The sequence below is a fragment of the Balaenoptera borealis genome (assembly GCF_965194805.1).
Source record: "Balaenoptera borealis genome assembly, chromosome: 1".
Classification (NCBI taxonomy): Eukaryota; Metazoa; Chordata; class Mammalia; order Artiodactyla; family Balaenopteridae; genus Balaenoptera; species Balaenoptera borealis.
Window position 1 is genome coordinate 61,723,673 of NC_138860.1, and position 19,933 is coordinate 61,743,605.

The window sequence follows — 19,933 nt, forward strand, 5'->3', positions numbered from 1 at the left end:
AAGCAGCCGCATAGCACAGGGAGATCAGCTCGGTGCTTTGTGACCACCTAGAGGGGTGGGATGGGGAGGGTGGGAGGGAGACGCAAGAGGGAGGGGATATGGGGATATATGTATATGTATAGCTGATTCTCTTTGTTATACAGCAGAAACTAACACATCATTGTAAAGCAATTATACTCCAATAAAGATGTTAAAAAAAAAAAGCATGTCTACATGTGTATAACTGAGTCACTTTGCTGTAAGCAGAGATTGGCATAATGTTGTAAATCAACTATACTTCAATAAAATAATGAGGATTTTTTTTTAAAAAAGAGTCATTTTTCAGTTTTTTAGAAAAACAACAAGTGCAGATTGAGGAGGCTTCTGTCTGCCTCTGATTTGTTTTCTTCATTTAGGTTACAGCCAGGTGCTGTCCTCCTCGGGCTGAGCTCTCACCTCCTGGTGGGTTATTTCTAATTCTGTCCTATGCTGCCCCAGATCTTCTTCGTTTAGTTAGATGAGAAGACGCTAATTATTTAGATTGAAGGTCAGAATGAGAGTGGATCTCTAAAGCTGTCAAATTGCAATACCCTGAAATGCCCTTTCTGGTTAAAAATCCCAGTGGCCTGGCATACTTCAGGGAAAGCCACTTAGAGGCTCATCTTTGCTCAGGTTGGGGCGAGGAAGGAAGGAATAAGATCCCTTGGTCCTCACCTCTCTTCCAGTAGTGTGAGAAGAGAACATTAGTGCAGCACTTAGCCTCTCCTGACAGAAAGCAGGCAGTCGATACAGGGTGGCGTCAGTTCAGGACACAAAATGTGTCTCCTGGCTCTCCATCCCATTGACCCCTCCACCCCAGTTGGCCACCCGTGGATGGAGAAGCCACAACAAATATCCATTTGCCGTTTCCCCTTCATTAACAAAAATCCATGTTCCTCTCCTATGGTAAGATAGAGATAAGTCTCATCTGCTTGTTGATTGCTGTCTTTGGGTAATGACAACTAAAAATACATTCTGAACAACCCCTACACCCACTTTCCATAAATTAGACTTAATTATGTGGCCTGAGTAAAGAAAAGAGGAAGAGAAACCATTTCTTTGTCTCCTGATGAATAAATCAGATTTGGTTGATTCCACTGTTTTCTTTCACTTCTCCCTGGTTCCCCAAACACAGGAGTTAGAGAACCACTAGGGTATATGTACTATATCACCAAGTAGCACAAACCAGGTGAAATTTACTCTATGACATTTCTCTGTCACCTTCCTTCCTCCCAGTGGTGTCTCTGAGAAACTGGCTGGTCTCACCTCCAAAAAAAGGAGATGAGAAATAGTCTGGCCCACTGATTGTTTAAATGACTTCATGCCCAGCAGTTTGGAGGCAACACCCCAAGTGATTGTAATTTAGGGGCTCCCAGACCATGCTTTGAGAGATACAGCTGATTCCCTGCTAGGAAGTAAGGGCACACTCAGCATTGAGTTCCTGGGGAAAACTTTCCAAGGAGTCTGAATCATGCAATTCTCAACATTTCTACTAGCCCATGATTATATCCAAAGTAGTTAGAAAAAAATCTCCTACTTCATGGAGACTGAATGTGTTAATACAAATATTGTTTATGGACTTTGGGCAGACAGTGTTGGAGGAGCCAAGAAGTCAGAGAAAAGAGCTATTCTACTTTGTGTCCCGGTGGCTTAGCATTGATCAAACCGCAAGAGGCCTGAGCCTCCCTTTTCCCCTTCCCCACCCCGACTTCGGGTTTCCTATCCCACTCTCTTGGAGACCTGTGGCTTAACTTCTCTCTCAAGGCTGCATTGACTCTGGAAGAAGAGTCATCAAGCCATAGAATATCTCTGAGAAGCTTGTCGGCCAAAAGCAGCTTCTGCTATTAGCAATCCTAGTATCAGCTATCACCTCTAAACTCTCACATTTGAAGGAGGATGGTCTTGGTCCTAGGAACCCCAAGATGTTTGATGAGGTAACATCACAAATATAAATTCACCTCAATTTATACAGTCAACTTACAAGTGTAAGTAGTTCTCACAAATAAATATCCCTTCTTTCCAATTTAAGAGATATTTTATCTTTTGATTTATCTGTAATTATTAGGGACTTTACTGGGTGCTTTTTCAGTGAAGATCTGGGTATCAGCTAGCAGATTCTCTGGGGATTAATTGCTTCTATAGGGTATGTATCTTCATCTGTTTTCATAAACTAGGCCATTTTACAGATCTGTATGAATAGAAGTTAACTTGTAGAAAACTGATAGTAAAGCAAATTATTCTTATCTATAGAAATGCAAATGAATTTTGTCTGGTAGAGATTTGATTGATTTCCATCCTGTAAAAAAGTTAACTCTAAGTATTATACTTTATGGCACTATAGGCTATTAACCAGTTTTGTATCTATTAGAGAATTCATTTCAACATTCCTGATGCTGTGTGTGTGTGTGTTCTTCAAATTCTCCTCTGAACAGATTTTAGCATCTTACTCATTCCCTAATTAATTGATGGGTTAAATAAAATGTTTGAAATTTATTCATTGTGTATTTGTATATGAGTCATGATTTTTACCTTTTTGAAAATTGTACTTTAGCATAACTCCTGTATTTACTGTTAAGACCTACTGTATCATATTAATAATCACTCCCTATGTCAACTTCAGCTTCCATTTTCTTAGAAGGAGAGTAGCAGTAGCAAAAGAAGAAAAAATTATCTACCCATATAAGACTTAGTTATGTGGTTCAGAGTGTTAGTGCAGAAGGGCTCTTCTGTTGTTTTCTAACTCATGATAAGCAAAGGAAGGAGGCAATTACATGTACTCAGATTTATTTTCCATGTACTTTTATGTATGTTGTCTATACCTCACAGCAACCTTGTGATGAAATTGTTGTTATAAAATTATTATATTATTTTAAAACACTTATTCTTTATTAGCCACTATTATTATTATAAAACACTTATTCTTTGTTAGCCACTATTTTAAACTCTATGCACATATTAACGTATTTAATCATTACAGCAACCCCATGAGGTAGGTACTATTGTCCCCATTTTCCAGATGAAGAAACTGAGATGCCAGGAGGTTCAGCGACTTACCTAAGATCACAGTTAATAAGTAGTAGATTGTGTAGTCAAACCCAGGCAGTTTAACTTCAGAGCTTGTGTTCTTAACCACTTTTTATTTAACCCCACTTAACAGATGAGAAAACTGACAGTGAAGTTCCTTGCCCAATAACAAAAATCAAGTAAATGACAGTGCCAAGATCTCTACCCAGGTCTGTCTGATTTTAAAGGCCAGCTTTCTCTACCAGAACAAAAAGAGAGGGAAAATTATTGAAGTTGAACAGAAGCTGAAATGTACCTACAGCTTTTGTCCTGTTGACAACCTGACCAGATTGCTGTGATCATACAAAATAACCCATATCTTGTTCCTTCAAAGCAGAAAATCAGTTGGAAGGAAAGGTGTTAGGTATTTGAACCTACAGGATAAAAACATATGGCACTTTGCATCTTCCTCAGGAGTTTGAGGTACCATGTTCAGCTGTATGCTTTATTTATCTGGGCCCTTACCTATTTCTTACAATTATCCTGAAAGACCCAGAGGGCAGGAATATGCCCTGAAAGGTCTTGCCTGGTACCTTGTGCAGAATAAACTCAAAAGAAATATTGTGGGATGGCAACCACCTGATTGGTGCAACATGGAGGTGCCTACTTAGCTGAGATGCTGTCATGTATCTCCAAACATGATGACTCCAGCAGAGCTTCTGCTAGTTACTAGGTGCTGGGGTGGGCAGCTGTGGGCCATGGTTTAGGAAAGTCAAAGATGGGGAGGAGTCTGGCTGAGATCATAAGGAAGAATCTTGCTGCTTTAATTCCTCCCCCCGGCAAAGCAGCCCAAAGGCCTCTGGCCTTTTCCTCTCCCCTCTGCCTCCTCGCTCCCACCCTCACTGCACACCCCCACCTATTGCCACAAACAAGCCCCAATAAGGCAGCTTTCCCACCATCTTCAGCCCTACCCGCTGAGCATTGCCAAATTAGGGCTTTGCGTCCCAGCACCGCAGCTAGGAGCTCACAAACCCTCCTCCGCCCCTGCTGCTGTCTCTGCATTGCAGCAGTACTGTCCTGCCGCACCTCCACGCGCGGCTTTCCAAGCTGGGACCCGCACTGCTGGGCCTGCCTCACCGGATCTCCCTGCCCCCGCCTGTCTTCCCGTTCTCCACTCCGCGCTGCTCCCTGCAGCTTACATAAGCGCTGCGCACACATGCAGTGCATCCGTCTTCTGCTTTACCGAAGGTCCCGGCAGGACAGTGAAGCTGAAATGCTACTAGATGTCCTTCCCCCTCCCCTCGCCCCCGGAGCTGTCAAATAGTCACGCCTTAAATCAACAAATCCAGCTGCAGCAAATACCCTGTGACAGGAGAGAAAGGCGGCCGATCTAAGCCTGAAAGGAGAACTCGGTCCTAAGGAAATAGGAACACTTGGGAAGGGGGCATCTGAGCAAGTGCTTTAACCTCTCGGCTAGCGCAGCGCTTCATCTAATCTGCTGGGACAACCTGCCAGCCGCATTGAGTCGGGTAAAGCCAGCCAAAGTCATCAGACCTACTTTGCCAAGAGAAATGAAGGACAAACTGGTTTGTGCTGAACCTTCTCAGTTACTACGGTAGACTGATGTCGTAGGTAATTGCTCCCTGCTTGACTTTACTAGAATGTTCTATTCTAAAAACATTAAAAATTTTCCCTGGGGCAATGGGATAGTCCTAATTTCCTCCTGGCAGGAGTGAGTGGCACCAATATCTCTCATTTCCAGCCAGCCACAGCCACTCTCTTCCACTCCCAGGAGCCTCTCAAGTCTCATACCAGGAAGCCCAGGACCCAGAAAAATCTGTCCTGTAGCTTCACGGGGACTCTCTTTGTCCCACAGAGCAAAAGGCCATCAAGCTCAGTTCACCAATCCATCTGCCTTGGTTAGATGTAGATACAGCCACAGAATGTCTTTCTAGTGAGGACAGAGCATTTTGCAGGATCTGATTCATCACCCTCAGAAGCAGGAAGAGGGAACTCCTTCCCATCAACACCATCATGCCTAAGTTGGGAGATCCATGGAAAGCCCCCTCTCCCTCTGCCCCAGGCTATCTCATGGGACTTCTATTTGCTATTAACAACCCCCTGTCCTAGAAGGATCAACTTTGCAAAAATTAGCCCTAAATGTAGGAATGGAAGAGGTATGGATTCACGGGGGAGGTGATGCAGAAAATCAGGGCCGTGGTAGGATGACCAACTACCCCGGTTTGTCCTGGGTTAAAAGGAGGACACGGGACTTTCAGCTGGAAAAGTCCCAGGCAGACTGGGACAAATTGGTCACCCAAGGCAGGGGTAGGGGTAACGCAGCTTATTCTTGGCAACTTGAGCTCTGGACTGAAAGGAATTTTTTTCCTTCCCAGAGTATATGAGAGAGTATTTGCTCCCTGCCAAATGGCAGGAAGAAGACATCTCCTCATGAACATTTTAGACATTTGATAAACAGAAACTTGATTGAGAACGTAAACAGGACAGAATTCTGGGAGGTGGTGTCAAGAAATCTAATGGTTTAATACTGTTCAGGACATTTAATCTTTAGCTATGTCTTGTTTATGCCAGCTGGAGTGGCATAAGCCATAAAAAAGACTCCATATCCATGATGGCAGGATGGCATCCCCACACTCCACCTCTGGCTGTACCCACTGCATCCCTCCCCCAACTTAAACTTAGAATAGTAACAGCAGTCTTCTACATGGCATTTTCTGGGCATTGGCTTTGGGTCTCTTAGAAGCAGCCAGCTGCAGCATAATGGAAAGAGCCCTGACCTAGAAGTTAAGGTACCTGAGTCTATTTTCCTCTTAGTCCTCTCTGACTGTATGACCTTGAGCAAGCACTTAACCTTCTCTCAACTGTGAAAAGGAGAAAACATTCCTACTGCCATTTCTCCCTCCATTCTCGTGAGAATCGAATGAAGTAACGTGGGCTCTCAATGACCCTAAAAGAATTAGACCCTGATCTACAATTCCCAGGCTGTCTTATGTTTTCCAGGCTAACCCAACTTTTGCCCCAGCTTTGGGAAACATCAGATCCACTCCATTTGATTTTCTGTGCATCTTCTTCCTGTGCATCTTCTGAAGGTATAAATTAAATCCCTTTCCAGGCAGGTTTTGACCGAATTTACACTCCTTTAATAATCATTCAGTCAGAGGGTCAGATCTTCAAAGTTAGGGGTGGCCTGGAGGCCAGTCATAACCAGAGGCTAAAAGTCTATGGCAACAGCTCAGTTTGGAAGAATCTGAAGATCAACTAGCCATGGAAGAATTCCCAGAGTTTGAATCCCTAGGAGATCAGCACTTGAAGAGACTTGGGTAAGAGAGCTACCTCTGCAAGTTACCACATGATCGCTCTAAACTTCAAGTTCATCATCATTAAAGCAGGGGTAGGACAGGGGTGCAGGAAATGGTAAATATTCTGCCCTCTTCATGGAACTGTGAGGATTAAATATCATGACAATCTTTTGTAAACTATAAAATGTAGTACCATTTTAATGTGAAAGACCAAAGCAACAGATTTTTTTTTAATTGTGGTAAAATATATATTAAAAATTTGTAATTTTAACCATTTTAGGAGTTCAATTCAGTGGCATTAATTATACTCACAACATCATAGAACCATTACCACTATCTTTTTCCATAACTTTTCATCACGCCAAACAGAAATTCTGTACCCATTAAAGCAATAACTCCCCATTCCTGCATCCCCTCAGCCCCTGTCGACCTCTGCTTTACCTTCTGGCTCTATGAATTTTCCTATTCTAGATATTTCGTATAAGTGAACTCATATAATATTTGTCCTATTGTGTCTGGCTTAATGTTTTCAAGGTTTATCATGTTGTAGAATGTATCAGAATATTATTCCTTTATATGGCTGAATAATATTCCATTGTATTACACATAACATTTTGTATATCCATTCAAATGTTACTGAACACTTGAGCTATTTTAATTTTTCACCTATTATAAATTATGCTGCAATGAACACTGGTATACAAGTGTCTGTTTGGGCCCTTGTTTTCAGTTCTTTTCCAGAGCACAATTGGTGGGTGATGTGGTAATTCTATATTTAGCTCTTTGAGGAGCCAACAGACTGTTTTCCACAGGGGTTGCTCCATTATGCATTCTTACTAGCAATATATGAGTGTCCCAATTTCTCCACATTCTCACCAACACTGATTACTTTCTGTTTTGTTGTGTGTGTGTGTGTGTGTGTGTTTTATAGCCATCCTAGGAGATGTGAAGTGGTATATAGATTTTTTTTTTCAACACATACAATCCTCAGACAAAAGCCATCAATCAACATATGTATGTGAACTGAGTATCAACTATAGGCAAATTGCTTCATTTAGAAAGTATTTCTTGAGTAGAGTACACTGCATGTATATGTGGCTCAGGAGAGGGATAGGAAAGCTGGAAATAAAGATGGAATTAACTCAAAATTAGAGACATTTAGCCCAACCAATTAGGCAGCAGAAAAAATATTTGCTAAGTGGTTATAGGTGATAAGAAAAAACTCAAGACTTCTGGGATCCATTGTTCAAGCTAATTCTGTTCTTTATTTAATGTCACTAATCCATAAAATCTGTGTCACTGTCTTTATTTGACCAGTAATTTAAGAAACTATTTTTTTGGGCTGTTGTGCACTTGATGAGATGCACAAGATATATACAGTACTATGATGAAATCCCATCTCTGTAAATTGCTCTGAGTCTACTGATATATTTCTTTCCATTAAAGCTCCTTGGCCTGTCCAAATTAGGTTTTTTTAATTTGGATAATGGAAGCTATATCCAGTATAACTTGAGATGCATATCACAGAAACTTGCTGTCTTTCTTCTCTCTTAGCTTTTTTCTTTGCTTCCAGATGTTTTAGTATATTTTTGTTTTTCTTTTTTCAAGTAAAGGATATGAAGCAAATTTCCAGGCTCACAACTCACCTGCTGCATTTGAGTGTTTATTCTCAGATCAGTTAATGGCCAGACAGAGAGGCTGGGCTAGGAACGAGAGCAAAGCATGAGAAGTTACAGCTTTTTGAAGTCCAAAACAAATTTGAAGTATACCTCTAAAACTATAATCTATGTCAAAGGAAAAGCAGAGTATAATTAAAGGAAACAAAAACAGTAGGCTATTATCCACAGCATTGTGTTTTCTATGTAAAGGAGGAACATGGACGTTCCAGGAGATAAATAAATTGTGAGTCATTTAATAACAAACATCATATATTATACTTAATATGCCTCTGAGACAGGAATGTATTTGTTCCTCGGTATCTGTTCTTTACTTAACTCCTCTGATTTTTAGCTGGAAAATGATCACATGGAAAAAAAAAGACTGCATTTCTCACCCTCCCTTGGAGCTGAACTTGGCTGTATGACTCACTTCTGGGCAATGAGCTGTAGGAAGAAGTAATATGTACAACTTCTGCAAAATGTCTTCAGGAAAGAAGAAACATGACTTCTCTTTTCTCCTCCTGCTGGATGGAATGTGGGTACAAACTTGGGAATGGAAAACAGATAGAACCTGGTTCAATGGATTTCATACCATTCATGGCCTGCTTAACTCCTGATTTTGTTGGTATGAGAAAGAGGGAAAAATCTATCTAGCTTAACTCACTGTATTTTGGATTTTTGGTCATTCACAGCTTAACCTACTCCTTAGCAATATACCACTTCAACCTCTGGAAGAATACCTTGCATTCAGTCAACAGTTACAATTGTCACAATTACCATTGACTAAACAAATGTCTTGGGGGTGTTACTTTCCTTGCATTTTTGGAATGTTTGGTGTTTGAGAGTCTCAGTGATGTATATGAGAGAGAGGACTGAGTCATAATTCACTTGATATGGTGATCAAAGCAGCCTCAGGGAAATTATATAAATATAAACATAGACATAGATATATAGATATAAGTATATTATATACTTCACATATATAGTATATGGACAAATATCTACATAGATAATAGATAGATAGATAGATAGATAGATAGATAGATAGATAGATAGATGATAGATAGATAGATAGATGATAGAAAAATAGATAGATGATAGATAGATAAAATACTATTCAGTGGAAGGTGCAGTGAGCCAGGGTTCAAGTAGAAGCCCTGTTACTGGCTGGTAGAAGTATAAATTGGTAAAAATTTTATGGAAGCAATTTGCTAACAATTTGTATCACAACCTTAAAAATGTTTATTCTCTTTTCTACAGTGTGAAAAATTAATAAACAGAGACCTCAGTTAAATAAAGTTGGGAGACCAGAAGGGGGAGCTCTCATGTCCTGCAACCATAGCACAGTCCAACAGGAAGAAGAAAGACTCCTCTTCCTTTCCTGCAAGGACTCAGCCAATGAAAAGTTATGGACTACTATAGCACTCCCAACTTCCTTTTCCTCTCTATAAAAGTATCCTCCTTGCCTTTTCTTGCTAGGGACTTGCACATTGCTCCTCATAATTGCAGACCCCGAATTGAAATTCTCTGCTGATCCCAAATAAACCCATCTTTGCTGGAGAAATATCTGTCAGTCTGTTTGTTTCAAGTCCACAGCAGTGATTCCATTTTTAAGAACCTACTCTAAGGAAAGACACTGGACAAAGAGCCATGTCCAAAATTTTCATCATAGCACTAGGTATGGAGAAAGTTTCTGAACCTAAGGGTTCAGACAATAAATACATGAGTCGTGAAATGTCAGAGTTGGTAGTTAACTGGTGTCTTCTGCATGCGTTGATTTTCACTGAGGAAAGAGCTTCTGAGAGGGAAGTTTGGCTTGTACACTGAGGGGAAGAGATTAGGGTGAGTGATGGAGCAGGCAGTGAGGTGTCTCCCTGCAACCCAGGCCCATGGGTCAGTTCAACCACAAGGGAGAAAGGATTACTCAACACAAGCTGAAGAAGCTGTTTCCATAAACGAGACATAGAGGCTTGAAAACACTGTCTGGTACTCAGGAAAGAGGTGGAGGACTCAGTGCAGAGCCATCATCACTTGGGGGACAACCTTGGTTGGGTTCAAGACAGTGGGGCTGGAGGCATGCTTTGGTAACCTGAGGGTCTGCAGCTGTGGGAGGATGAGGAGACCTAGCTTGGGGAGAGGCACCAGCCACAGCGGTGGTGGGGACGTGCTGCCCTCCAGTGGCTGTGCAGGCAGTAAGCAGAGCAAGGGGCCAGGAGTGAAGAGCAGGGAGGACCATTTGTGAGCTCAGTTGAGCTCCCAGAGAGAACTGAAATGGGGTGCGTGGTTAACATGTATGCAGGTGGGGACACAAGCCAGTGAAATCTGAGTTACCACTGTCTCATTTGTAGTCATAGGCCAAGGCATTAACATAAATGTACCATGATGGGGAAAATTAAGTAAAGTCTGCTCTGTCTCGTAACCTGTGGATTTGATATCACCTATGCATCTCCGTAACTTCCCTGTCATTCTAAGCTTTCCCCTTCACCACAGGTACTGAAAGCCTGGAAACTATATGTCACAGATTTCCTTGGCAGCAGGTGTTTGTGGATATCACCAGGCATGGCACTTTCCAAGGTTTACAAGGCAGGAGAAAAGGATGGGCCATTGTTTCTGGCAGAAGCTCTAGGCATGTGTGGGCATCAGCAAATGACTGATGTGGGCTTTTGCCAGCAGCTCTCAAGTGCTCCTGGAAGCTGAGATTAACAATAGTGGCATCACTACTGTATTTCTAGATCTAGGGCCTTCCTGACTGTTGCTCTCTCCCAATGGGAGGTGTATGCAAGGTTGTATGAGCCTTACATTCCCTGTATTAAATCCCTTCATACTGAAAAAACCTGCTGTTTTTCTGTTTTCATAACCAACACCTGATGGACACAGCCTACTGGTTAGCAGCTGAGCTCTGGGATCACTCAGACTTGGTTCAAGCCTGATTCTGCACTTAATTCTGGTGAAACCTTGAGCAAGTTCCCTAACCCACATTTGCCCAATTTCTTCATCTTCAAAATGGGTTAATAAAATCACTTACCTCATAAGACTGTGACATGGGTAAAATTATATGCTATATAGCGGTATCAATAAACACTAAGTGGCATCATTATTGAATACTGCACAACAATTAAGTTAAAGTGGTCGAACAGTAGGTGGAAAAGGGAAGAAGAAATGACCTATATGGAATGATCTCAACTATCTGGAATACACAAATAGAAATATACCAAAATGTTTTCTCTCTAGGTGTTGGGTTTACAGGTGATTCAATTTTCTTCTGTATATTTTTCTTGTAGTTTTAAAATGATCTATAATAAGTATATGTGTACTACTTTATAAAAGGAATAACATGAATGTTATTAAAATAGCCTATAGGGAAATTTATTAAGTATACATTCAATACTTAGCATTGCTCACAAATTCAATGTCCCATGCAAACACACTGAAATAATATGATCTTCTTGACATTTAAGATTCACCATCTTTGTTTAGTTCTTTTCCCGCAAGCCCGAAGACAAGTAAACATTGTAATAACTCCAGATCTGAGAACAGTAAAGCCCCAGTTCAGGAAATTTGCAAAAGGTGAACTCTGGAAGTGGCAGAAAAGTTCGTGGGATTATTCTGGGGAGACTGTTTCACTCTTACTGCAAATAGGAGGAGAATCTATTTCTGAGTCAGATGTGGCTTGATATTCTATTCAGAAGAGGTTTCTGGAGTCTGTGTTGTCTCTTTATGTTTTAGTTTGCTCTTAAATTCTTTTTATTCACTTTGACTGTCAGTCTGCAAGACTAGGGTAGCCGTACTCCAGGTTTATGCCTCTTGTTGTCACAGAGTAATTAATAATAGTAGTGCTCCCTTTTGCTTTCAAAAATGTCTCCATTTAGATAATAATATTTATATGTACTCTATGCAAGAGCTATCCAAATAGCAGCAACTCTTGGATTTCAATAAAGGTCTATATACAAAAATTTGCATAGAATTGGTCCTTAGTCAACTACCCAAGATGAATAGCATCTGTTTTGTTTTTGGTTTTTGAGAAGATTTTTTTTTTAATTGAGGCATAATTGACATACAACATTATATTAGCACACCTGAAACTAATATAATGTATGTTTTGATTTTTTTTTGATGAGCTTCCTGGCTTGAAAGCTTGCAGCTCACTTTCTTTCTACCTGAAACCATCATACCCTGTATTTTTCCCTTTTCCAACTAGGAGTAAGTTGGAGTCCTAGGGTACCTCTTTGAAAAACGATTATTGTATTTAAGAAAATAATAGTTTCTTGTATATCTGTTTTTCTATCTATGTCTGTATAACAAGCCCACCTGCTAGGAAATTCCAAGCAGTCATATCAAATGTAACCCTATAATCACATCTTATTTTTCTCTATGTCCCCTGCTCTATGTCATACAGCAGCAATTTGTAGAAATTAAACAAACCGTGATTGAACTGAACTGAATTTGCTGAGAGTTACTAATAAACAGGTGATAGAGGAATTCATTATTTGAGCTAATCTATTAGTCATTTTGTTACCAAACCAAACTTGGGTCTGCTTGCCCTCTCACATTAAAGCCAATCTTCTGACACCGAGCTGCGGTGAAGAAAAGTACAATGTTCATTGCAACATGGGGTCAATCAAGGAGAATGGGCAGCTAATGCTCAAATTACCCACACTTCCCAATGGCTTTCAGGGAAGGGTTTTTAAAGACAGTATGAGGGAGAGGGTCATGGGGTACATGATTGGCTCATGGACATTCTTCTGATTGGTTGTTAGTAAGTAACCGGGTGGTATATTGGGAGTCAACATCATCAATCTTCTGGTTCCAACCTGTCTGGGGTCTGTATGCTTATGGTCAGCATGTAGTTAACTTCTTCCACCTGGTGAGGTTTTAAAATCCACCCAACAACTCAAGGATATGACTCAGAATATTATCTATAGCCTTTGAGGAGGAGCTAAAGGTTCTTGACTTTGTTTTATGGCTAAACTATTATTATTTTGTCTTGCTTGATAATTTTTCTTTGTTTCTGCATTTTTCTCACTTCTCTGATTAAATTTGTTCTTTGGAACTCAGGAAAGACCTCAGAGGCTAAAGCTTTTCTACAAACAAGAGGCAGAGATCACGGAAGAGAGGGGGTGATGTATGTCACCAGGAAGGCCCCGCAGGGTTTCACTTGGTTTCAGTTTCTGTGTATGTTGTTTCCCAATCAACATCTTGAGAAGAAATTTTGTTTTGGTGGGAATTTTTTTTTTTTTTCATGTAATGTCTGAAACATTTATATTAACATATTTCCATACAAATAACCCAATGAAAGTTTAGTATTAGTTGTTTTGTTTGTTTTTTTATACTGCAGGTTCTTATTAGGCATCAGTTTTATACACATCAGTGTATACATGTTAATCCCAATCGCCCAATTCAGCACACCACCATCCCCACCTCACCGCAGTTTTCCCCCCTTGGTGTCCGTATGTCCATTCTCTACATCTGTGTCTCAACTTCTGCCCTGCAAACTGGCTCATCTGTACCATTTTTCTAGGTTCCGCATACATGCATTAATATACGATATTTGTTTTTCTCTTTCTGACTTACTTCACTCTGTATGACAGTCTCTAGATCCATCCACGTCTCAACAAATGACTCAATTTCGTTCCTTTTTATGGCTGAGTAATATTCCATTGTATATATGTACCACTACTTCTTTATCCATTCGTCTGTTGATGGGCATTTAGGTTGCTTCCATGACCTGGCTATTGTAAATAGTGCTGCAATGAACATTCGGGTGCATGTGTCTTTTTGAATTACGATTTTCTCTGGGTATATGCCCAGTAGTGGGATTGCTGGGTCATATGGTAATTCTATTTTTAGTTTTTTAAGGAAACTCCATGTTGTTCTCCATAGTGGCTGTATCAATTTACATTCCCACCAACAGTGCAAGAGGTTTCCCTTTTCTCCACACCCTCTCCAGCATTTGTTGTTTGTAGATTTTCTGATGATGCCCATTCTAACAGGAGTGAGGTGATACCTCATTGTAGTTTTGATTTGCATTTCTCTAATAATTAGTGATGTTGAGCATCTTTTCATGTGCTTCGTGGCCGTCTGTATGTCTTCTTTGGAGAAATGTCTATTTAGGTCTTCTGCCCATTTTTGGATTGGGGTGTTTGTTTCTTTGATATTGAGCTGAATGAGCTGTTTATATATTTTGGAGATTAATCCTTTGTCCGTTGATTCATTTGCAAATATTTTCTCCCATTCTGAGGGTTGTCTTTTCGTCTTGTTTATGGTTTCCTTTGCTGTGCAAAAGCTTTGAAGTTTCATTAGGTCCCACTTGTTTATTTTTGTTTTTATTTCCATTACTCTAGGAGGTGGATCAAAAAAGATCTTGCTGTGATTTATGTCAAAGAGTGTTCTTCCTATGTTTTCCTCTAAGAGTTTTATAGTGTCCAGTCTTATATTTAGGTCTCTAATCCATTTGGAGTTTATTTTTGTGTATGGTGTTAGGGAGTATTCTAATTTCATTCTTTTACATGTAGCTGTCCAGTTTTCCCAGCACCACTTATTGAAGAGACTGTCTTTTCTCCATTGTATATCTTTGCCTCCTTTGTCATAGACTAGTTGACCATAGGTGCGTGGGTTAATCTCTGGGCTTTCTATCTTGTTCCATTCATCTATGTTTCAGTTTTTGTGCCAGTACCATATTGTCTTGATTACTGTAGCTTTGTAGTACAGTCTGAAGTCAGGGAGTCTGATTCCTCCAGCTCCATTTTTTTGCCTCAAGACTGCTTTGGCTATTCGGGGTCTTTTGTGTCTCCATACAAATTTTAAGATGATTTGTTCTAGCTCCGTAAAAAATGCCATTGGTAATTTGATAGGGATTGCATTGAATCTGTAGATTGCTTTGGGTAGTATACTCATTTTCACAATGTTGATTCTTCCAATCCAAGAACATGGTATATCTCTCCATCTGTTGGTATCATCTTTAATTTCTTTCATCTGTGTCTTATAGTTTTCTGCATACAGGTCTTTTGTCTCCCTAGGTAGGTTTATTCCTAGGTATTTTATTCTTTTTGTTGCAATGGTAAATGGGAGTGTTTCCATAATTTCTCTTTCAGATTTTTCATCATTAGTGTATAGAAATGCAAGAGATTTCTGGGCATTAATTTTGTATCCTGCAACTTTACCAAATTCATTGATTAGATCTAGTAGTTTTCTGGTGACATCTTTAGGACTGTCTATGTATAGTATCATGTCATCGGCAAACAGTGACAGCTTTACTTCTTTTCCAATTTGTATTCCTTTTATTTCTTTTTCTTCTCTGATTACTGTAGCTAGGACTTCCAAAACTATGCTGAATAATAGTGGTGAGAGTGGACATCCTTGTCTCGTTCCTGATCTTAGAGGAAATGCTTTCAGTTTTTCACCATTGAGAATGATGTTTGCTGTGGGTTTGTCATATATGGCCTTTATTATGTTGAGGTAGGTTCCCTCTATGCCCACTTTCTGGAGAGTTTTTATCAGAAATGGGTGTTGAATTTTGTCAAAAGCTTTTTCTGCATCTATTGAGATGATCATATGGTTTTTATTCTTCAATTTGTTAATATGGTGTATCACATTGATTGATTTGCGTATATTGAAGAATCCTTGCATCCCTGGGATAAATCCCACTTGATCGTGGTGTATGATCCTTTTAATGTGTTGTTGGATTCTGTTTGCTAGTATTTTGTTGAGGATTTTTGCATCTATATTCATCAGTGATATTGGTCTGTAATTTTCTTTTTTTGTAGTGTCTTTGTCTGGTTTTGGTATCAGGGTGATGGTGGCCTCATAGAATGAGTTTGGGAGTGTTCCTTCCTCTGCAATTTTTTGGAAGAGTTTGAGAAGGATGGGTGTTAGCTCTTCTCTAAATATTTGATAGAATTCACCTGTGAAGCCATCTGGTCCTGGACTTTTGTTTGTTGGAAGATTTTTAATCACAGTCTCAATTTCATTACTTGTGATTGGTCTGTTCATATTTTCTGTTTCTTCCTGATTCAGTCTTGGAAGGTTATACCTTTCTAAGAATTTGTCCATTTCTTCCAGGTTGTCCATTTTATTGGCATAAAGTTGCTTGTAGTAGTCTCTTAGGATGCTTTGTATTTCTGCGGTGTCTGTTGTAACTTCTCCTTTTTCATTTCTGATTTTATTGATTTGAGTCCTCTCCCTCTTTTTCTTGATGAGTCTGGCTAATGGCTTATCAATTTTGTTTATCTTCTCAAAGAACCAACTTTTAGTTTTATTGATCTCTGCTATTGTTTTCTTTGTTTCTATTTCATTTATTTCTGCTCTGATCTTTATGATTTCTTTCCTTCTGCTAACTTTGGGTTTTGTTTGTTCTTCTTTCTCTAGTTTCTTTAGGTGTAAGGTTAGATTGTTTACTTGAGATTTTTCTTGTTTCTTTAGGTAGGCTTGTATAGCTATAAACTTCCCTCTTAGAACCGCTTTTGCTGCATCCCATAGGTTTTGGGTCGTCGTGTTTTCATTGTCATTTGTCTCTAGGTATTTTTTTATTTCCTCTTTGATTTCTTCAGTGATCTCTTGGTTATTTAGTAACGTATTGTTTAGCCTCCATGTGTTTGTCCTTTTTACGTTTTTTTCCCTGTAATTCATTTCTAATCTCATAGCGTTGTGGTCAGAAAAGATGCTTGATATGATTTTAATTTTCTTAAATTTACTGAGGCTTGATTTGTGACCCAAGATGTGATCTATCCTGGAGAATGTTCCGTGCGCACTTGAGAAGAACGTGTAATCTGCTGTTTTTGGATGGAATGTCCTATATATATCAATTAAATCTATCTGGTCTATTGTGTCATTTAAAGCTTCTGTTTCCTTATTTATTTTCATTTTGGATGATCTGTCCATTGGTGTAAGTGAGGTGTTAAAGTCCCCCACTATTATTGTGTTACTGTCGATTTCCTCTTTTATAGCTGTTAGCAGTTGCCTTATGTATTGAGGTGCTCCTATGTTGGGTGCATATATATTTATAATTGTTATATCTTCTTCTTGGATTGATCCCTGGATCATTATGTAGTGTCCTTCCTTGTCTCTTGTAACATTCTTTATTTTAAAGTCTATTTTATCTGATATGAGTATAGCTACTCCAGCTTTCTTTTGATTTCCATTTGCATGGAATATCTTTTTCCATCCCCTCACTTTCAGTCTGTATGTGTCCCTAGGTCTAAAGTGGGTCTCTTGTAGACAGCATATATATGGGTCTTGTTTTTGTATCCATTCAGCCAGTCTATGTCTTTTGGTTGGGGCATTTAATCCATTCACGTTTAAGGTAATTATCAATATGTATGTTCCTATGACCATTTTCTTAATTGTTTTGGGTTTGTTTTTGTAGGTCCTTTTCTTCTCTTGTGTTTCCCACTTAGAGAAGTTCCTTTAGCATTTGTTGTAGAGCTGGTTTGGTGGTGCTGAATTCTCTTAGCTTTTGCTTGTCTGTAAAGCTTTTGATTTCTCCATCAAATCTAAATGAGATCCTTGCCGGGTAGAGTAATCTTGGTTGTAGGTTCTTCCCTTTCATCACTTTAAGTATATCATGCCACTCCCTTCTGGCTTGCAGAGTTTCTGCTGAGAAATCAGCTGTTAACCTTATGGGAGTTCCCTTGTATGTTATTTGTCGTTTTTCCCTTGCTGCTTTCAATAATTTTTCTTTGTCTTTAATTTTTGCCACTTTGATTACTATGTGTCTCGGCGTGTTTCTCCTTGGGTTTATTCTGTATGGGACTCTCTGCGCTTCCTGGACTTGGGTGGCTATTTCCTTTCCCATGTTAGGGAAGTTTTCGACTATAATCTCTTCAAATATTTTCTCTGGTCCTTTCTCTCTCTCTTCTCCTTCTGAGACCCCTATAATGCGAATGTTGTTGCATTTAATGTTGTCCCAGAGGTCTCTTAGGCTGTCTTCATTTCTTTTCATTCTTTTTTCTTTAGTCTGTTCCGCAGCAGTGAATTCCACCATTCTGTCTTCCAGGTCACTTATCCGTTCTTCTGCCTCAGTTATTCTGCTATTGATTCCTTCTAGTGTAGTTTTCATTTCAGTTATTGTATTGGTCATCTCTGTTTGTTTGTTCTTTAATTCTTCTAGGTCTTTGTTAATCATTTCTTGCATCTTCTCAATCTTTGCCTCCATTCTTATTCCGAGGTCCTGAATCATCTTCACTATCATTATTCTGAATTCTTTTTCTGGAAGGTTGCCTATCTCCACTTCATTTAGTTGTTTTTCTGGGGTTTTTTCTTGTTCCTTCATCTGGTACATAGCCCTCTGCCTTTTCATCTTCTCTATCTTTCTGTAACTGTCTGGTGGGAATTTTTATTTAATTTTTAATTCCCTTTTTATTTCTTCATTATACTTGGAATAGAGTCAGCATATAACAGATATATCTATCAATTGGGCTGTATGCTGGTAGAGATAAAAAAATCATTAATACAAAGAGGTTCCCTTTGAATTATAGTGTACTGTAAAAGATAAAGTATATACACAGCATGTTTTTGACTTGGTGCATAATCTTCATAACTTACCATAGGCATCTGCATTTTCTCTCCATTACCTGTGCCTCCCATCCTCACCCTTCTACATGAGCTTGTAGACTTCTTAGCTGCAAGATGGAGTACTAATTTATTTGAGAAAGACATATTAGTGCAGATCGGAAGGTAAAGGTGATGGAGCCCATCCCTAAAAAGTTCTACAAACACTCATGAAAAGCTAAACAAGACAATCACTGCATGACAAGTGCTAGATGCGTGCTATTGGATCCTCAAAGGGAAAAGAGGTGAAATGAGCTTTAGAGTCACAAGGAGAGGTCTCTTATAGGAAGTGAGCTTGAACTAGGTCTTGACTACTGAGATGAGCAGGAGGATGGCTCTTCTGAGAAAGAACAAACTGTGGAGACAGAGCTTAGGCCCCTAGCAGAAATTCTGGGACCCCCAGTGGGGCACAAAAGCAGCAGTATCATCCCATAGCTCAGAAGTAGAGGAGAGAGTAACATGGACTCAACTGAGGGATGTCCCAATGGCAACTGCATGGAACAGTGGATGTTGTGTGAGCCAAGGACTGGATGGGTCCTTGCCCCAGTGCACTGTCTTTATTCACATCTCTTGAAATTAGACTTAACCCCAGAATGGTAATGGCAGTGGGAAGAAGAGACTCCAAATTGATTGAGAATGCATTGCCTGATCCTAGTGAAATGAGGCTTGAAATTACCATTGAGTAGAGATTTGGAAAACAACTTGGAAAATAAAGAGAGCTAGGTTCCTTGCACACTTATGTTTGTAGACTGAGATGTATACTTGTTATTTGTGTCTCTGTGACAATCTTGAAAATGACAAACTCACCAACTGTTCATGCTGCTGGCTTGGGAAGGGAACAGGGGAGATACTTGTCTCTGGGGTCCATCATCAGTCCTGTGGTGCATTTGACTTATCAGGGGTCGACTTGCAAGGTGAGGTTGTGGCGTGGAGGACCTCAAGTCACAAACAGAGCAACATGGGTCTGGACACTTTCCTATTGCCAAAGTAAATTCAATGCAAACTTTACCCAATCCAATTTGAACTGTAAAACTGGACTATAAATCTCAGAAGAGCAGCCAGCATTGCCTGTCAGATGGTTAACTTACCATCTGCCTCAGATCCTCATGAACCAGATGAACAATTTTCCCTGTGGTGCTTAATTTGATAGGTCTGTTCCCATTGTAAGCATAAAAGAGGAGGTGTTAGAGCAGACAAAATGAAAAAGGGTGGTGGGACAACGTGCATTCCAGAAATCAGCATGCAGATTGTCTTTATTATTATAACCAGTTGGCTATGGGTATATAATCATACCTTTTCACAAATAAATATATATTCTTTGTCTTTAAGAAAAGTTCACATTACTGTATTCTTTACTACATCAGATTTATGTGTCTGTCTTCCTTGCCA

At 39.6% G+C, this 19,933-nt stretch overlaps 1 long non-coding RNA gene across 3 annotated transcripts; it reads left to right on the forward strand.

The window, feature by feature from the left end:
* Positions 1-199: 199 nt before the first annotated feature.
* On the forward strand, positions 200-13,231 carry LOC309636144. Of its 3 annotated transcripts, none has more exons than XR_014249260.1 (4): positions 200-4,653; positions 6,155-6,362; positions 8,352-8,624; positions 9,260-13,231. It is a non-coding gene; the product is annotated as an uncharacterized lncRNA (long non-coding RNA). The 3 variants fall into 3 exon arrangements; XR_014249262.1 differs by having other exon boundaries at positions 200-4,607; XR_014249261.1 differs by lacking the exon at positions 6,155-6,362.
* The last annotated feature ends 6,702 nt before the right edge of the window (positions 13,232-19,933 follow it).